The sequence below is a fragment of the Megascapheus bottae genome, chromosome 15 (genome assembly GCF_031878675.1).
Source record: "Megascapheus bottae isolate mThoBot1 chromosome 15, mThoBot2.hap1, whole genome shotgun sequence".
NCBI lineage: Eukaryota > Metazoa > Chordata > Mammalia > Rodentia > Geomyidae > Megascapheus > Megascapheus bottae.
In genome coordinates this window covers 18,932,505-18,953,793 of record NC_143523.1, presented here as the reverse complement: position 1 = coordinate 18,953,793, position 21,289 = coordinate 18,932,505, and the positions used below count along the sequence as shown (strand labels likewise).

Genomic DNA, 21,289 nt, shown 5'->3' with positions numbered 1-21,289 from the left:
TGCTAGGAGAGTCCTAGGATGTACTAATTATTATAAATGGGGGAAACCATTGAACCTATGGTCCTTTGGGTCTGGCTTACTTCACTTAATATGATACATTTATTTGTTTATTTGAAATAGCAAAGGGAAGAGGGGAAAACAAGATGATTGGGAGGGGATGAGGGGAGGGAAGTAGGGATAAAAACATGAGAAGGAGTATCAATGTGTGAGAATAATGCACCTACTCTCTCTTCTATACATTTCAATAAAAATTTTTTTTAAAAAGAAGAAAAATAATTTCAAAAGATATCCCAACACAGTTAATACTCCTAAAGCTCTAAATCAATATTTGTGAACTGGACATTGTCTCTTGTGTATTTCAGAAGCTTCAGCATATTCCCCAAACAAACTCCTGACCTTTTCTAGCATTGCTGGTTTTGTTTCAGTATTCTTTATAATTCTATCTATTTAGTTGCAAAAATCTGAGTCTGGATAGGATCTTTACTACTTCCTTGCTCTTAAGCCATCATCCCTGATTCATGATTAGATCTCATTTCCAAATGTCTGTTAAATGGATAAAGTAGTGATAAATTCATGTTATTGAAACAAACCCACTGTACAGCTTATATTTATGAAAAAGAGAATTTATACTGGCCTTTTTTTGGGGGGGTGTATTTCCTGATATCCCCAGAACTTTAGAACAGATGCCAAGCTACTGTGTAATAGTGTTCCACTATGTAATAGTGGAATCAGTCACTGAAAGGCACAGATAATTGTAAGCACTGGCTTGCAGAGAGATAACTACACAATAAACTTGTTTGAAGTAGTGTCTCTCTACTTTCTTAGATTTGAAGACAGATACTCTTTGGTGTCTGCCTGTGTATGATTGTGGTCGTGAGTTGGTCTGTGTATGTATGTGATGTCAGCACCTTTAAACAATAATTTCAACATAACCTTTCTATCTCTCATTAACAGAGCCTCATGGTGGGAGCCAGGTACTTAATGCAATCCCCTAAGGACAGTAGTGTGACATTTGCAGAGCGAAAACCATTGCAAATACATTTCTTTCATGGCATCAAGTGGATATTGTATGAGACTTAGCCAAATGTCAGATAGTCTGTGAGTTTAGATACTTAGTATAAACAGGGATTTTGCAGCTATATTGGAAAAAACAGTAAAATTATTTCAAGATTGTTAGGTGGTTGGATGATAATATATTTATATGAAGCTCAAAATTTAAATTGTATTTCCACGAAGACAAACCAAGTCTTCCAACCAAGAACTTGAAAAACTGAACTGGATATCAGTGGTTTATACCTATAATCCTTGCTACTTAGTATGCAGTAATTTGGAAGAATTGTAGTTTGAGGCTAGCCCCGGCAAAATGCCCATGAGACTCTTTCACAACCAGCAGTTGGTTGTGAAGGAACACGTCTATCATTCCACCTATGTGGGAGGTGAAAATCAAGGGGGACTGTAGTTTCAGGTCAATCTGGACCCAAAGCAAGATCTTATCCCATTTCAAAAAAAATCCAGAACTGGGGCCAGGAGTTTGGCCTAGTGGTAGAGTGCTTGCCTAGCATGCACAAAGACCTTGGTTTGATTCCTCAGTATCATATACATAGAAAAAAGCCAGAAGTTGTTCTGTGGCTCAAGTGGTAGAACTCTAGCCTTAAGAAAGCCCGGGGACAGTGCTCAGTAAGTTCAAGCCCCAGGACTGGAAAAAAAAAAACAGAACTATAAAGGGCTAGATCATCTACCTAGGATGTTCACACAGTCACAAGTTCAATACTGAGATACAAACACACACACACACACACACACACACACACACAGATTAATAAACCAAATTTGAGATGGCTGTTGTGTATCTAGGGGTATCTTGTGGTTACATCTCCAAAGCACAGAGAACTTGTGGAGCAGTGCTTATGAAGTACTGTGTGGATAGTACTGTGTAGATATAATGCCATCAAAATCCTTCCAGACTTGATGGGCTGCTTTTTCACTTAGTAAAAATATTTGGAAATGTGATTGTAGGTGTTGATGAATTTTCCTAATCACACTCGCCTATCTCCAGGTACATTATTCCTTAGGTATTCCTTCTTGCTGACATCGTTTGCTAGATGAAGCTAAATGTTCTTTAGACCCATAAATATTCTAACCAGTGCCTGGTAATCCTTCTTTTAAATAGATGGTATGAGAAGGGATATTAGGGCCCTTGGCAACATTTGCAGAGATGCTATAAAGTACCTATCCTCAGTCATCTAACCTGTGGGGATTTTTTTTTTATTTATTTGGGAGGCAATTTGGTGGTTGAAAGCCAAGGAGAGAATGATGGTATGCAAGAGTAAGTGAAGATACAAGTATAGTTAAGATTAATACACACATATTATTTCAGACGACAGCCCCCTCTGATATGCATGTGTAGAAGTAGCTGTTTTCTTCTACAGAAATTGAAAAGTGCTGGCGTTAAGGTAACAGCAGCTTCAAAGAGTGATGTTTTCAGTGAGGAGTGAATCGATGTTTCCATTATTGTACCTTTGATGAAATGCACTAGCAATTTCTTTAGAATTGGTAAGGCTATCTCGTTATGTTGTATGTATTACAAAAGACCTAATTGAAAGATATTTTTTAAAGGGAGGATATCTGATTGGTTTACTTTTTTCCCAATTGCAACTGGAGAACTGCAGAAGACTGGTCAGTATATCTCACTTGAAAAAGGCAGTGGTGAAAAAAAAGGGCAGGAAACAATTTCTGATTAAGTCCTAATTGTACCTGGAAATTGAGGGAAGCATGTGGTGTTCTGTTAGTTGAGATACTGGATGGTGGATGGTCGGTTATGAGTTCATTGGGAAATACGGCTGTTACTAAGCCAAGGTCTGGTCTCCAAAACTGCAATGGGCTGAGGGCAAATGTACCTTGCACTTGTACCTATAGAAGGGAATTGTTTCTACACTCCTGAGATCGTCCCAGTTTTCCAAAGTTCTTTTGGCTTTCTGACCATGTGGACATGGGCTTTTGACCAATTCCTTCCCTTCTAGACATTTCAAGAGTTACTCAAATCTTGTATTAGCTCCTGGTCACAGATTCTCTTGCTATCTTGCATTTGAATATAAAAAGACTCAGTACCTAGTCAACATGAGAAATTCATTCTTCATTATAGGAATATTTGGAGATACTTGATAAGAATCTTTGATGTTTTTAAATTAAAAAATAAACCAAGAGTGGAAGTAATATATCATGGTCAGACAATATGATCAATGGAAAAACTTCTCTTTTTCAAGCTGAAGCTGCATTAATCAGGTTTTTTTGTCAGTTCTGGGGCTTGAATTCAGGGCCTGGGCATTGTCCTTGAGCTTTCTCAAGGCTAGAGCTCTACCGCTTGGGCCACGGAACCACTTCATGCTTTTTCTGTGTATGTAGTACTGAAGAATTGAACCCAAATATTCATGCATGCTAAGTAGGCATTCTACCACTAGGCCACACTCCTGGACCAAATGATCTGTTGTTTAAGAGACTGGGTTCTTTGTTTCCATTGGCCTGTTTCCTCACTGATAATTAAAAACAGCTTATACTATGATGTTTTCAAATTAGCTCGAGGGCTCAATAATTCTTAATTCTTATTAAAATAGAATTCTCAAGAGTTTGTAAGATAGGATTTTTCAGTTCAAGAAAAGCCTAGCAAAGATAACTATTGTTCTTATTTCTGTAGGATGCTGAATGTTTAAATATTCCTGATTTTAAGGAGTCAGTGTAATTCTTTTTTTTTTTAGGACATACAATGTAATTTATTTAATTCTCAAAACTAAATGAAAAGCTATTATCTACCATCCACTTTACTAACATGTACAATTCATAGGTGAACACATTTTGTTTTTTCCATATATTTTTATTGTAATTAATAGAAGGGTTATATTATATTCACCAAATAGATGGTGCATTACTTCCCAAGCATTGATACCCTTTCTCATGTCTTGGTCCCCATTTCCCTCCCCTCCACCCCCGCCCTCATCTTGTTTTCCCCTCTTCCCTATCTGATTTCAAATAACGAAATACGCGTATATCCAATATATCAGATATCAAGGTGAAATACTGTAACAATATCAGATAACCAAGGGACAGCAAAAGAGATGAGGGATAACATAGTACATTAAGGACAACAATCACTCATTATATGGCCTTTGTTTCTATATGCTGAAGGTCCTTTCATTTAGCATCCTTCTATATAGCCTTATGTATCCAGGTTTTGTTCTATTGTAATCTCTGCTAGGAGAGCCCAAGGTTTCCATTGATTGTGAAAATTGAGGGAAACCATTGAGCCTATGTTCCTTTGAGTCTGGCTTACTTCATTTAATATGATTTTTTCTAAGTCTTTCCATTTCTTTACAAATGGGGCAATGTCATTCTTTCTGACAGCAGCATAGAATTCCATTGTGTATAAATACCACATCTTGTTGATCCACTCATTAACTGAGGGGCATCTGGGTTGGTTCCATGTTTTTGCTGTGGTAAATAGTGTTGCAATGAACATCATTGTGCTAGTGGATTTAGTAGGTCGGTGTTTCTGGACGAGTGGGTAAATGCCAAGTAGTGGAATTGCTGGGTCATAGGGGAGTCTATGTCTAGTCTTTTGAGGAACTGCCATACTGCTTTACATAGTGGTTGAACTCCCATCAACAGTGTAGTAGTGATCCCTCCTGGCCACATCCCCTCCAGCATCTGTTCTTATTAGATTTCTTGATCCTGGCCATTCTAACTGGAGTGAAGTGGAATCTTAAGAGTTGTTTTGATTTGCATTTCTTTTATGACCAGAGATGTAGAGCATTTCTTCATGTGTCTATAGGCCATTTTTATTTCTTCTTCAAAGAAGACTCTCTTTATGTCTTTGGCCCATCTTTTTAGTGTGATGATTGTTTCTTTGGAGATTGGTTTTGGTGTGATTCAATTTTTTGAGCTGTTGATATATTTTAGATACGAGGCCTTTGTCCGTTGTAAGGTTAGTGAAGATCGTCTTCCACTCTGTAGGCTTCCTAGTTAGTGTGTTAGCTATGTCCTTTGGCAAACAGAAGCTCTGCAGTTTAATGCAGTCCCACTTATGCAGACTTTCTCTGATTTGTTGTGTTTCTTGGTCCTTATTAAGAAAGTTTTGACCTGTGCCAAGGAGACCTAGTGTATTTTCTATTCTTGTAAAGTTTTCAATGTGTCTGCTTTTACCTTGAGATATTTGTTCCATTTGGAATTAATCCTGGTGCAGGGTGACAAAGAAGGATTCAACCTTAGTTTTCTGCAGGTGCTTAACCAGTTCTGCCAGAACCATTTGTTGAAGAGGCTGTCTTACTTCCATTCTATTTTGTTGGCTCCCTTATCAAAGATTAGTTGGCCATAGATCTGTGGGTTTATATTTGGGTCCACAGTTCTATTCCATTGGTCTTCAGGCTTGTTCTTGTGCCAGTACCAAGCTGTTTTTGTCACTACAGCTCTGTAATAGAGTCTAACATATGGTATTGAAATCCCCCCTGCACTGTTCTTTCTGCTAAGAATTGTTTTTGCTATACGGGGTCTTTTATTATTCCATATGAAATTTTGGATTGCCTCTTCTATTTCTTTAAAAAATGACATTGGGATATTGATGAGTATTGCGTTGAATTTGTAAATAGCCCTTGGCAAGATTGCCATTTTCAAAATGTTAATTCTTCTAATACAGGTGCATGGGAGGTTTTTCCATTTCCTCAGTTCTTACTTTAATTTCCTTTTTCAGGGTTTTAAAGTTTTCATCAAAAAGGTCCTTTACATTCTTAGTTAAGTTAATTCCTACGTACTTTATTTTCTTTGAGGCTATTGCAGAAGGAGTTGCTTTCCTGATTGTTGCCTCATTCCTCTCCTTGTTGGCATAGAGGAGGGTGGTTGATTTTTGAGGGTTGATTTTTTACCCTGCTATCTTGCCAAAGTTTTAAATCAGCTTAAGCAGCTTGGGACTTTAGTCTATAGGGTTCTTTAAATACATAATCATGTCGTCTGCAAAGAGGGAAAGCTTCAGTTCCTCTTTCCCTATTTGGATCACCTTTATGCTTGCTTCTTGCCTTATTGCTCTGGCTAGGAAAACTAATACAATGTTAAAGAAGAGTGGAGAGAGTGGACATCATTGTCTCATTCCTGATTTTAGAGGAAATGGCTTTAGCTTTTCACCAGTAAGTATAATGCTAGCTGGGGGTGTTTGCCATACATAGCCTTTATTATATCAAGGAATGTTCCATGGATTCCTAGTTTCTCCAGAGCTTTTAGCATAAAGGGGTGTTGGATCTTGTCAAATGCCTTTTCTGCATCTATTAAGATAATCATGTGTGCTCGCTTTGGCAGCACATATACTAAAATTGGAACGATACAGAGAAGATTAGAATGGCTCCTGCACAAGGATGACATGCATATTCGTGAAGCGTTCCACATTTAAAAAAATAAATAAATAAAAAGATAATCATGTGATTCTTGTCCTTGCTCCTATTGATGTGTTGAATTATATTAATTGATTTGAGTATGATAAACCAGCTTTGCATCCCTGTGATGAATCCAGTTTAATCATAGTGTATAATTTTTTTGGTGAATTGCTGAAGACGATTGGCCAGTATTTTGTTGAGAAGTTTTGCATCAATATTCAGCAGAGAAATGGGTCTATAGTTCTCTTTCTTTGATGAATCTCTGGTTTTGGGATGAGAGTTACAGTGGCTTTGTCGAATGAGTTTGGTAAAGAGCCTTGTTTTCAATTTCATTGAAAAGTTTGAGGAGTATTGATGTGAGCTCTGCTTTGAAGACCTTATGGAATTCAGTTGTGAATCCATCTGGCCCTGGGCTTTTCTTAGATGGTTGCCATTTTTATTTCAGTGCTTGAAATAGGTCTGTTTAGTAGGATTAGGTCTTCTTGGTTCAGTGTGAGTATGTTAATATTGGCTAGAAATTCATCCATTTCTTCTTGAGAACTCATCCATTCTCAAATTTGTTGGCATAAAGGTTTGAAAAGTATTCCCTCATGATGCTCTGGCTCTTGATAATTTCTGTCATGATACTACCATTGTCATTTGTGATTTTGTTTATTTGGGTGTGCTTCCTTCTTTTTTTAGTAAGATTTGCTAAAGGTCTTTCGATTTTGTTAATTTTTTCAAAGAACCAACTCCTTCTTTTGTTGATTCTGACTAAAGAATATTGGACTACAATTCATTTAGTTCTGCTTTGATTTTAAAAATTTGTTTCCTTCTACTGGGATTAGGTTTGGTTTGTTCCTCTTTTCCCAAGAGCTTTAAGGTGTGACATTAAATTGTTGGTTTGTGATTTTTCCAATTTATTAATTTAAGCACTCAGAGCTATAAATTTTCCTCTGAGTACTGCCTTTGCTGTTTCCCAAAGGAGTTGGTATTTCGTATGCTTCTTTTTGTTAAATTTCATAAACTGTTGAATTTCTGTTCTAATCTTCTCGATGCCCCATTGGTGATTCAACAATATGTTGTTTAATCTCCCTGAGTTACAGGGTTTTTGTTGGTGGAGATTGGTGTTCAGTTCCAATTTTATGCCCTTATGGTCTGAGAGAATGCAGGGAATAATTTAGTGTTTCTGAATCTGCACAGGTTTGCTTTATGCCCTAAAATGTGGTCTATTTTGGAAAATGTTCCATGTGCTGCTGAAAAATTCATATATTGTGATGTTGCTGGGTGGAACAATCTGCAGATGTCTGTTAGATCTAGTTGGTCTATACAGTTGTTCAATTCTGAGGTTTCTCTGTTGAGTTTTTGCCTGGTTGATCTGTCCACAGGTGAGAGTGGTGTGTTAAAGTCACCAACAATCTCTGTTTCGATCCATGTGTGGTTTTAGTGAAAGTAAAGCTGGCTTGATGAAGTTTGGTGCTCTGGGACTGGGTGTGTAGATATTTAGGATGGTTATGTCCTCTTGGAGGAGAGATCCCTTTATTAGTATATAATAACCTTCTTTGTCTTTTCTCATTAATTTTAGTTTGATGTTTATTTTATCTGATATGAGAATGGCTACTCAAGCCTGTTTATGGGGGCCATTAGCTTGATAAACTTTATTCCAACTTCTCACTTTCAAAAATGTTTGGTTTTTTTTTGTGCAAGATGTGTCTCTTGAAGACAGCAGAACGATGGATCTTGCTTTTTGATCCAGCTAGACAGTCTATGCCGTTTAATTGGTGATTTAATTCCATTGATATTGAAAGCTAGGATTGAAAAACATTTACTAGTTCCTGCCCATTTTTAAAAGCTTTCATTAGGCCCTGTGGCTTGACAGTTCTTAGGGTACTTAGCTGGTATGATTTTTAGGTGCCTTTTCTTTGTCAGTATCATGTTGGTGTTGGTTTTCAATGTGTAGAACATCTTAGAGAATTTTCTGTAATGCTGCTTCAGTTGCTATGTAATGTTGCAATTTTTCCTTGAAATGAAGTTTTTTATTGTTCCCTCTGTTATGAATGAGAGCTTAGCTGGGTACAGTATTCTTGGTTGGTAGTTATTCGTCTTAAGGGCATGACATATATCCTTCCAATCTCTTCTTGCGTGCATGGTCTTTGCTGAGAAGTCTGTGGTTACCCTTTGCCCTTTTGAATGATGGCGCTGCCAGCACCACTTCTCAGGCTCCAGTTGGTTTGGCAGGGTCTTTGCCAGTAGTCAAGATGGCGCTGCTGTCACATGATGGAGGAGGGGATTTCTTCCCAATGCTGTTCCGCGAACAGAAGTGGAAACTTCTCCATGGAGGTACTCACAAATTTCTGGATTTTCTGGTTCCGTGAAGCTGGCAGATCTGCGCCATGGCTGGGTGACGGCTCTGGGCTCTCGCAGGCTCTATCTGGCTCTGTCTGGAGCCGGCAGATCTGAGCTGCCAAGAAGCGCTGTCTGCTCAGGTGTCGGAGGGAGGCTTTGTCTCCGCGGCAGCTCTGAGTGGCTGGCGCTGCTCCATGCTGTCTTCTTGCGCCAGTTTCCTTCCTTTCTCCTCTCTGACTGAGATCTCTGTGGTGCTAAAGCTTACTTAGGATGGATCTTTGGGTATGAACTTTCCCCTATGATGCTAGAACTGGTATCTTGGCGAGAGCTCAGAAAGACTCACACTGAACCGCTGCCATCTTCTGCTGATAATTTCTTAAAAATGGGCTCTTGTTCATGTATGCAGAGATGTATACAAGCTGACACAAGCGCTTGGTGAAGAGACAGTTGAAAAATCATTATTTCTCTGCATAAAAAGTGAGATTTTGAAGCACCTGTTATTATTCGTCTTCTTGGCAAAATGAAAGTTTAACAAATACAGCTGGGTTGGGAGGTCACTTGTGAAGAACTTGATAGAATTTCAGATTGTATTGTTTTTATGCATCTTTAAATAGGCTGCCTTATACCTGTTGATAATTTCAATGTATGATACACAACACACACACACACACACACACACACACACACACACACACATTTGTTATTTAACTTACAACAGTATCCCACATAATTAAGAGTAGATGTTATAGTAGTGGGTGGGGACCAGGCATCTATGTTTTTTAAAATTCAATGTTGTTTTTAATTGCTCTGTAATTATACATGTTTATAGAGTACAGTATGATGTTTTGACACATGTATACATTGCATCATGATTAAATCAAAGCAATTATCATAGTCCTCACTTCCAGCATTTACTATTTACCATTTTGTGGTGAATGGAATGGTTTTTGTTGATGATCTATAACCAGCTATGGGCAATAGAAGTGGACTGGTTGATAACCTGAGTAAGACGTGAATGAGCATTTAGGCCCAGTGATTGGCCATATAGAGTCCACGGAAGCAGAGCTGGCAGTCCCATACAGGTTTCACGTATTGATTGGATGTTATTCGAGGTTTCCCTGTCCTGAGCCGGAGTCCTGGTGAATTACTGTGTATCGGTATCGTGCAGGGCTTCAGAATCCGAAAGGAAATTCAAGCTTGTGCTTTTAGGATGGTGGCTACAAATGAAGCATGGTGCCTTTCATTTGTATTCCCTTCCTAAACCCTCAGATTAAAAGTGTAATTGTATTCAGATCCTCCTGGATTAGTAGGTGATGATAACTTTCTCAGTAGCGATTGGCAGAAACAGGCTTTGTGCCTCCCCATCTGGTGGGGATAAAGCTGGTGGGGATTAACTAGGGATGACTGTGCTTTTGAGCCTGTCATCTATGGAATAGAAATAGACTGAAGGGCACTTTTATTTAAAGAAAAATATTGCAATTTTATTAGGTCGTCTCTCATTCTTATAAAAACCATGTGTGTGTCATTTAAGGGAAAGAAAACGCCATAGCTCCACTCACCTATGACAAGTGCCAGTGTAGTTACAGGTGTCTTCTCAGTACCACAGGCTGTGTCACCATAGCAACAGCAAGAGTTGGAGCCATCCCCTTAGTGGGTGGAGGCAATATATCCAGAGAGTCCTGGGAGAGTCCAAGAATGTTATCCTCTATCTGAGCTGAGTTCTGAATGTCGGCACTGTTTTATATCAACTATTGACTTGAATTCAAGGGAGGTGGTGCAGTGAGGATTTACACATAGATCAGTAGTTTTCACAAGAACATTATTAAGTTAGATAGGAGACAATGACCCAAGCCTGTAATCTTTAGCTACTCAGGAGACTGGAAAGTGGAGGATCATGGTTCTAACCCTGCCTAGCAAGGAAATTCTGTAAAATTCCATCTCCAAAACTAACTAGCTAAAAATAGGACTTGATGGCCAGGAGTTCGGCCTAGTGGTAAAGTGCTTGCCTAGCATGCATGAAGGCCCGGGTTTGATTCTTCAGTACCACATACTGGTGTTGTGGATCAAGTGGTAGAGCAGTAGCATTGAGAAATAGTGGTCAGGCCCTAAGTTCAAGCCCCAGGACTGGCAAAAAAAAAAGTATGGCTTGGAGGCATGGCACAGTGAATGACAGAGCAACTGTGTAATGAATACAAGGTGCTAAATTCAAACTCAAGTATTGATCCTTCCCTGAAAAAAGAAAAAGAAAAAAAAATGAACACCATTAACTCAGAGGAGCAAGTGTATAGATCCTGCCTGTTTTTCTTATATTGAACTTCAGATTGGCTGATTGACTCCTCTGCCTTTTAGATATTATGAACCCGACATATTTCCTTGAGGGAAAAAATATAATTACTGGAATATGCAGCATATGATTGTTTTAGAAAGGAAACTCAGGCAATCAGCAATAACTTCCCAAAGCAATTATAAACTCATGATGGGAAGTCAGGTAGGGATGACACGTCCCTGCAGCTGCAGTTGGGACAGGAAGAAGATCAGCGTAGCTCTCCAGCCTTCTCTGTGATCTTCCACCTGCTTCCTCTAGGCACTGACCTTTTTTGTATGTGTGCATCCTGATTTTGTGCTCACCCTGCTTCCCTAACTTCCTCCAACCTGTTCCTAGCTGTCTAGTCCTCTATTCAAACAGAAATTCTTCTGGTTTCTCCCTTCACAGACTTCTATCATCTACCTGGTCAGCTATGTCTTTTTCTCTCCCTCCTTTCTCTTTGCATTTTGACTGCTTACTCTAGGGTGCTCCCACCTGGGCTTTCAAAAGTCAAGGCCTTACTTTAAACTTTTAAAGTCAAATTGTAATATGCAGGAAGGAAAGGGCACTTATCATGAGCTGGATGAATTTTCATAAACTGAATACATCCATGAAGACAGTTGATCAACAAAGACCACTGGATCCCCATGTACTTGTGCTTTTCCATTTGCTACCATCTCTCCTCACTGGTGCCACTGTGAGTCAAGGTCATTTCTAAATTCATGCTGATGACTTTTAGCTACCTAAGCTAGTGAGAAAATAGACAAAAGATAAATTCCTCTGAAGAAAGGCGAAAAGGTAGCCGGTGAGACAAATGATAGAAAAGAGAAATGTTTAGGATGAGGAACATTTCATATTTCACATTAAAAAAATTAGATCAAACTAAATGCAAGAATTTATTAATGTCAGTTCAGCTCAGTTAATCTAGCAAATTCATTAGCAGATGAGGATGCTACTCAGTGGTAGAACATTTGTCTAGCATATGCAATATCCTAGGTTTGTTCCATAGCACAAAACACCAAAAAATAAACAAACATGAAAAACTCATATAGAGGCATTCAAAAATGTTTTCGGAAGTTAAGTACAAGTTTAATTAAAAAAAGTATTACTTTTTGAACCAAATACACCTGGATTTCTAGCTACGCAGGAGGCTAAAACAGGTGGATCCATAATTTAAGGCCAGTCTGACTGTATAGTGAGACTTAGTATCAAATAAAAAAGTGAAAGTAATATTTTCTGAATCAGTTTTAGACATGTTGTGGTGAAACTCACATTCTGAAACAGCATATATAGGTCTGCAAATGAGTTTTCCTTCCTGGGATGTATCTTGGCAGTATGTCACCTGACTAACCTATCTTTATAGTTTGATTCAGTGATTTGGTTACTTCCCTTCTGAGGCTACAGCAGTGGAACAATGCTTGAAGCTCCAGGAATGATACCTATCAGAGTCACTTCTGATGGAAAAAAGAAAATAAACCAGGGTGAAAACTTCCTGATTGCCTCACATGAAGAAACATTGCACATACATTTGCCGGGACATTATGTACCATTATGAGAGTGATTATGATGATCATGTAGCAACATAAATATATATCAATGCTTACTAAGCTACCTACATGTACTCCATATTAAATAAATAAATCAAACACAAATAGTACATATGAAATAACATAGCTATTTTTAAATAGAGGTATGTAAAATAAGAGAGAAAGGAAGGCTGGAAAGAAAGCAGAGTAATTTTAAAAATGAAAGGAAATATTCCCAAACATTAGCTGGGATTTTTAGAGTAATAGAATTGTATTTGTAGGATTTTTTTCCTGTTGTTTGTTTACTACATTTAATGATTTTAAGATTGGGTTTCTAATTTGAAATGTGATTTACCCTGGATAGATTTTATTCATCATAAGTGTAAGTCACTGCAGTTTAAAAAAGTTTTCAGGTATGACTACAGTTGATTTAGGGAAAATCATTTGAAATCATTATCTAACTCCCTTCTCAGGAGACAATATGTTATGGAGGTAAATTTTTCTGAAGTAGGAATAAATATACAGAGCCTGAAGTTTATCTTTCTCCAGCTCCATTGTTTGCTGTGGTCCCTTCAGAACTGCATGACTATTGGAATTATGTTTTTCTCCTAACAAAAATTGTGTTCTTGTTAGATATAACCTCAATCTATATTATTTACAGCTCAGCTATAGATATAGCTTTTATTATTTAGAAGGCACCCACTATAGATAGATGTTAAGGAAGTGATTTATTCTGGTAGTTTTTCAGATGAATTTTCTAGCTGTATCCTCAAATTGAATTAGTATTTGCTTATTTGATTTGACAGCTGTAGTGGAAACAAATACTGCTACATTTGAGAGATGCAGACATATGCAGTGAGCTGAGGCTTGCTCTTTGTAACTCCTGCATGCCTCATCTTACATTTGTCCTATGTTTCTCAGAATGGGACTGATAGGGTTCTCCTTAGAAAAGGAGATGTATATCCTTGAGTTCCTTCTGGTTTTTTTTTGAGTGCTTACAAGTGCTTTCATGTACATTATTATACTCAGCTTTCCTAGGGATGTATTTTCTAAGTCACAGATGAGCATATGATGCTTGAAGGGGTGCTAACTTGTTCAGGGTCAAATAACCAGTGACAGGAGGCCTGGTCTGCTCTCTGCTTTCTCTTCTGCTCATCACACATTTCCACCTACTCAATAGATGGGCAGCATTTCAGTCACAGGGTAGACCTTTGTAGGAACTACTTTGCTCTGAACTCCTGATGCATTGAGGAAAACAATGCAAAGAACAAAAATTAGCCATGCCATGACCAACCCTTCACAGAACCTAATGATTCTTCCGACTTATCTGATGACATTTCCTGGAGTGGAGATTTCAAGTTACTGAGTGCTGATGAGACAGGACTCTGCTATTGTGTAATACTCAACAATAATAAGACAGTTGTGTTTCACTTTGGGGTGGGGTGATGGGGTTGGCCTGTCCAATATGATTCACTTTCCAATGGATTTGTTCAAATCTTAGTATTAATGTATAAATTAGCTTGGAATGTTTTGTCATTGAGGTAGGTAATACTATGATTCGAAGTTGTTCTTTTTTTCCTTTAAAGGAAACTTATGGAAACAACATCTTTAATATGGTAATGAAGATAGAAGTTGAAATCATTTAACTTCATTTACAAATCATGAATATGCATTATGCTCGGAATGGAAAAAAAGGACTAAAACAGATATCGTGTTTGTTCAATTTGCTAAAGAGAAGACAATTTGTCAAGAATTTTCTCCCCAAACCCAAGCAAAATGCAAATGTAGGAAAATCAGACCCCCATGTTAATTTCATGGCATGATGAATATTTTTATAATCCTAATTAGTACCAGTCATTTAGTCTAGCAATTTCCCCCAATCTAGCCAATTTGAAATTAAAATAGATGCCTTGATTACAAAACTCATTAGCAAAGAAGCACCCTTCTCACTAACCAGTTCATTTAAAATGCACAGACTGAATGAAGTGTGGAACACTAGTGTTGTCAATTGGCGTAAGTGAAGTAAGTCTTAATTGGAAGCATTGTGAAGTATTTGTATTGCTGCATGTTTCATCGCAATATAATATATCATTCATTAAATGTAACAAAAGGTACTTTTAAATGATTTAATTAAGCAAGGTCGGTGCTCTTGATAATTTTTATGAAGTCAAATGTCACAATTGTTTGCATTTGAAGTAGTGATGGGTATTAATGTCAGGAAGACAAAGTCTGAGTCTGCATGGATCACTCTGATTATGTGAAGAATGGCAGGTTTAATGTGACAGGAGAGATTAAATTATAGAACATTGACTTCTTACTTAAAAACGTACCGGCATGGCTATCATCCTCATGAATGTTGGGTTTGCAACTGCTTGATTGACAGCAGGAGATGGAGAGGCTGGCCTGGTCAGAGGAGGAAGGGTGAAATGCAAGGGGGAAGGGAGTCAGGATTTCTTTTGTGTCATTCTCTTCCTCTCTCCTCAAGAGAGGAAGTAGTACATGGACAGGAACTCATCCAGTGTATTTTCACTTACTCAAAAGAGGGCGGAGATGTTTGCTAGTGTGGGCTGATGTTTTCTCTAAGCAAAATGTGTTGACAATGGGAAAGAGAGAGGAAATACTACCTAATGGACTCCAGAGAAGTCATGAACTAGGAACAGATATCAGTCTTGGAGGCCTGATTGTCAGTAGAATAGGATACTGAATGGGCTGCAATCATGGCAGTTCTGTGGGCAGTTCTGTGGTTAGAAGATGGGTCCAATGATGTTTATTCTCTGTAGACTCTAGATGTCAGTTGGCGCTTCTATGTTTGAATTATTTCAGCCTCTCATCAACAAGGAGGAAAAACTCATCCCTGTCACTGATTTCTGTGAGAGAACTATATCAGCAGCAAATAGCTCTGATGTCAGGCCTGTATCTATCTGGAACTTTCCCTGAGTCTTCTGACTGCCGGTAACTACTGGCACATTTTTAGCCTAAGAGATTCTGCCCCACTCCAGTCACTGAGTGCTGCTCCACTGCTGTACAGCTAGTTACAGAAATGCCAGATACTTCATATTTTGGAGGTATCTCCAGCCAACGTCCAGTAGAATTTTGTGTGGCATTACCACAGCTCCTTCACTGCCATGTGTGATGGCTGTGAGATCTACCACTTTGAGCCACAGACTTACTGAGGTTTATTTGTAGGTGGTTAATTGGAGATAAGAGTCTCATGAAATTTCCTGCCTGGGCTGGATTCAAAGCACAATAATCAGATCTCGGTCTCCTGAGTTGCTAGGAGGATAGGCTTGAGGCACTAGCACTGCTAGGAATAATTTTAAAAGGACACTTTCTGAATATGATGGAAACTAGAATTTGTTTCCATTTGGGCATTTTATTTTAGTCTACCTTTACCCTTGAAAATGTTGATTGGTCATGCATGTGACAAAAGTTAGAGACAAAATTTGGTTGACCTGAATATCTTCTTCTAGATCTTAAAATATCAAAGTCTCTCCTTTATCTGCCAGGATAAGGAAGCCCTTTCACTTCCTATGTAGAACACTGTAGAGAGGGCCTGGTCTAGCATTCTATCTCCTTTTCCCAATCAGTCCTTCCATTCATCTAACAGGGAACATGTGTTTTCCTCTGAAACGCCTTTCTTTCTCTTTCCTTTAGCTAGTCCCGTTTATATTTTATCCTTTTCTTTTCTTTTTTTTTTTTGTCAGTCCTAGGGATTGAACATTGAACTCATGGCTTGGACATTGTTCTTAAGCTTCTTTGTGCTCAAAGCTAGCACTCTACCATTTGAGCCAGAGCCCCATTTCCTACTTTTCAAAATTCAAAGCAAATATGACTTTTTTTGAGAAAGCTTCCTGTAAATGATTGTTTTTACTCTATGGGACCTTCATTGAATGTATCTAGGTTTTAAATATAAATCTAGAAAGAAACTATTTTCCTTGCAATGTACTTGAAAGCTCTTCATTTCCTAATGTTTGTTGGGCCCGTATTTAAAAACAAACTAACAAACAAACAAAAACAACTCAGCATAATTTCTAATGGCATTTTGTGAAATGCTGGAAATTTTAGGAGGTGAAGGTTATTTAGAAAAATAAACCCCTGGAGGTAGCCAGGGAAAGGGACCTTGTCCTGGTGCCTTGCTGATTCTCTCTTGTTTCTGCTTCCTGGCTGGCTCTGCTCCACCCTGATTTTCACCAAGATATCCTGGCTTACCTGATCTGTCTGACCAGGACACCAAGTGCATGATCACTGAAATAAAATGGTTGAAGCTATGAAGCAAAAGAAAGCTGTCCTACGTTAAGTAATTTCTCTCAGGCAGCTGTCACAGGGATGAAAGTCTCATGCTTTCATTTTAAATGTTCCAAAAGTATATTAGAAGATACGTTTTTTTCCCTCCTTAATATTTAGAATATCAAAGGATCTTCAATTTTCCCTGGGCTAGAGATGAAAGTAAGAATTAGGGGGTTGACATTTTACATGGATTTGAAAACAGAATTGGGCTTTTAGAAATGCCTAGAAATCATAAGAGAGAAGTCACAGGTAACTAGGACCACCAAAAAACCCCAAAAGTCTGCCATTAATCACAGTCTTCTTGCCTGGGGCCAAGGTCTGAGCCTGTGACAGGTTTCTTTCCTGACAAAGGAAGTACTTGTTTCAAAAAGGCACCAGGTGGTAGAGGGGAGGACTTGGTGGCAGTATTGCCCAGCTGTAGTGCCAAGGGAATAATTTTCTTTTCGTGGCTGTTCTTCCTTTAATCGGCTTTTCTGACATTTATCCCCAGTTGTTTCCCTGGGCTGCTGAGTGCCAGAGGCAGGATCCAGTCAGAGCTGAAACAAGGCTTTTTAAAATGGAGACTTTTTTAATTTGAAGTCTTTGATAGCAATACCAGGGTTGTAATCCAGAAGCTCTGTAATAAGCAGCGGAGGAGTGAGTGAGGAAAAAGAAGATGTATTAACTTTTATGTCTTCAGATACTGTTGTTGGTGTTTCGCTTAATTGTTTTCATATAATTAATATGCTGAAAGGGGGCAGGAAATTCACCTGCTCATTATCTATCTTGATCTCCAGAACCCTTGAGCCCTAGAGGATCCAGTCCTGTAGGGTGAGCCCTTTTGATTTCATCAGTAAATCATGCTTGCTCTTAGGTTGATATAACCATTTTTTCTTTTCATGATGTTGAAAAATGTCAGCCTAATGATCAGATGAAAAGATGATATTTTGTTTAATCTCCATTACAGATACCACAACTTAATCATGAAAATTAACTGACAATTATGCCACACTATTTGCTTCCACCCCTCCCAAATCATTTACTTCTTCGTACCAGATCCTAACAAACCTTAAAACATTAGTTTCCAAAATCAGAAACAATATTGGTAAAATAGATGGGAAATGAAGAAGCAGCAGGGAGAACGGAATCCATTTTTTGGTGCATGTCATGGAAAGTATAAAACACTTGCCATTGTTGCATAGCTCAGTGATTGACTATACAATTAATATTCATCTGGCCCTAGGTGTTCAATCCTCAGCGACAACACAAGCAAATAGCCCCCTCAAAAGGAAGAAAAACAGTAAGAGAGAAAAAAGAAAGGAATTTCCAGAAGAAAGCTGAAGGAAATAAAACTTAGTCGTTGTTACCTATCTTTCAAGTCAAGTATACAAAACCTTACTTATTGCTGGCCTTATTGAGCCTTTATTAATCGTTTTCTTTTTCCCTGTTGGTGTCTGTGTCACAGCTATGTCACAGACTGGTTTCCTCATCTGGGGGTCGATTCTTGCATTCTTCAACCTTTAACTGAAGACTAGGTAAATTTGAATAATTGTGCACAATGCTTGTGGGGACACGAAAGTACATTGAGGTCATGAGCAGATATAGGTCTTTAGATTCTGTATATGAAAAAGGGGAGAGGGGGTGGGCATGTATTCAATCAAATATTTTATTCCCTGACTCTTCTTTCCAAAGATATGGTTAGCTGGGAGTTTCCTGGAATGGGTGGCTTAACTTCTTTGACCTGTTTCATTTTCTTTCTGTATAATAAATGTATCCATGGGGGAAGCTAACAGGTCCATTGTGTGAATCTGCTGAGAAAAGTATACAGATGTGCTAAATCCCTTTGTGTTGGGAGACCTACTCTCAGCAAAAAAACTTGCTTTGCAGAATTTTGATGTCAAGCCTTACAGTTGAGTAGATGACACTGGTTTTTATATGATTTAGCAACCAAGTTATCTGAGCTGACTCAGGTATTTTTTTTCTTTGTTTTTGCTTCCTTCAGGACAGGTTTTTGTTTTTTAATCTTTTTTTTTCTACTTTAATTTTTAATCTTTAACCTTTATACAACTTTGGGGGTAAGTTTCACCTTGACTAAAATCATCTGATAAGGTATTTTGGACCATTGTATTTTTTACATTTCGTTTTTATTATGAAAGTGATGTACAGAGGGGTTGCATTTATATAAGTCAGGTATTGAGTACATTTCTTTTTATTTTTTTTGCCAGTCCTTGGATTGAGCTCAGGACCTGAGCACTGTCCTTGGACTTTCTCAAGGGTAGAGTTCTACCACTTGAGCCTTAGCACTACTTCTGGCTTTTTTCTACGTACATGGTACCAAGGAATTGTCCCTGGGTCTTTGTGCATGTTAGGCAAGCATTCTATCACTAGGCCAAACTCCTGGCCCAGGTATATTTCTTTTTAAACAGTGTCACCCCTTCCTCATTTTTAAAATTGTGTCCTTCCTCATTTTCTTCCAGTCTTTTTCTCCCTTGATTCCTCTCCCCACCCCCAAGTTGTATAGTTCATTTCCAGCGTAGTATCTAGTAAATACCACTGTGGACTTAGTTCACCCTTGGTCATACTGCCTCTGTGATTCTACTTCCCCTCCCCAAATCAGATAAAATATACAGGACAAAAGGTACAGAAATCGAAAACAGTGACCAAGGGGAGAAAACAGAAAATAAAGAATCGCACAAAGTAAAATTAAAAAAAAATCTCGTTTCCATTTCCTGGAATTCATTTCAATAAGCATCATTCTATATGATCATATGCACATAGCATCTCCTAAGACTATCCTCATTTGACCTCACTGTGTGAATACTTAGAATCCTATTTCATTTATCATGTCCAAGTAATTTTTTTTATCTTTTACTATTCATTAGGTTTACTTGTAGATTTTTAGGCATGTTGTAATTTTTACAAATGAGAGAAACCATACAAACTGTATTTCTTTGGGTTTGGCTTTGCTTAATATAATTTTTCCAAGTCCATTGGTTTTCTTATTTCCTCCTTGTTTAGATCGAACCTGAAGGGCTGCAGTTCACAAGCAAAGAAATGTATGTGAATAGTAGTTGGTTAACAGGGCCACATATCACTCAAGGCAGTGACCAGAGGAGTGTCATCTGCTCTTTGATTAATATGGAGCGTGAATGTCTCTACTCATTAAATGAGAAGCCAAGATTCTGACTCCATTTACAATTTGTTAGGGCCCATGTTTTATGATTATTGAGTCTAAAACAGTAATAGTGAGATTTTTCAGCATTTTCTTTGTGTTGTAGGGACAGAAACAGAGGGAGAAGGTAGGACAAGTCTGTGGGTAAGGATATTTGTAGCATTTCAGTGGTGCCATCAACAGTTTATGGTGTTTCTTTGAATTCTTTATGGGTACACACATACTCATTTCATGAACACATATAACTTACTGGGTATTTTGTTAAAGTTGTCAGATGTTATGTCTCCAGTTCTTTGAAAAGAAGTTCTTCCAACTCTAAGGATAAGGAACCTAGAAGTTTTAAACATCTAGTTGTTAAGTCATCAGAGCTAAACTGGACATAATTGAGGTGTATAGGCCTGTCTCGCTCCATAGCAAAGGATCTTACTTCTCCAAATCCCAATGTGGCATCAGTATCAGGAGGCTTTTGAAATTTTCCTAGATACATAGTTGAAATAGACTCACAATATCAAAATGAGACAGCACTGTGCTCCAAGTCTCTCCCAGGCACTAAACTGTGTGCCAGAGGAGAGGAGACCGTACACTGGATTATTATAGGCCTTAGGAGCTTCTGACTTTAGCCCACTGTTCATTCTATTAGAGATGATAAGATTCCGGGGAAGAGGAAAGCATCTATATCAACAGAAAAGATGGCAGCCCACAGGATTGACCTGTTACTTATGAAGCATTTTTCAACCTGGCTGGAGGTGACCAGTCCATTCTTTTATTTATTCTTTTTTTTCCTACAAATACAATGGTTCAATTTTAATAAGGCAATCCTTTATTTGATCACATGCTTTTAAAGGCAATAATATGAAAATGTTAGGGATGCAGGTACCCTTTAGAATGACACAAAATACCAATCTACCCTATGTCAGGCATTGGATTAGGGTGTAATGATGACAAAAAAATGAAGATGGTAGTTGACAAGTGGCCAGTCACCAGCGCTTGTAAAGTACATTTCATGAATTGCCAAATAAAAGTAATTGCATTTCATTCCTCAGCAATGCTAGCTACCGTTGCATGTACTTGGTAGCCACGTGTGGCTGCCTTCTGCCTTACTGCAAAGATATAGAGGACTCTTCCATCAGCACAGAGTTTTACTGGACAATGACAGTGACACACTAGAAAGACTGCATTGGAGCCTGACTCTGTCCCTTAACATCTGTGTATTTATTTATTTTCCAAAGAATAATTTTACTGGCATTAGGAATATCTTAAGTTGCAAATAATGAGGGGTTTCACC

The 21,289-nt window shown here is 38.2% G+C and overlaps 1 protein-coding gene and 1 non-coding gene across 2 annotated transcripts in view; both read left to right on the top strand.

Moving 5' to 3' along the window:
* The window catches only part of Sorcs3 (sortilin related VPS10 domain containing receptor 3), a 380,666-nt gene that overhangs the window by 121,299 nt on the left and 238,078 nt on the right, over positions 1-21,289 (top strand). The window lies entirely within an intron of this gene.
* On the top strand, positions 6,321-6,427 carry LOC150053857 (U6 spliceosomal RNA). The gene has a single exon (XR_016537961.1). It is a non-coding gene; the product is annotated as a U6 spliceosomal RNA (small nuclear RNA).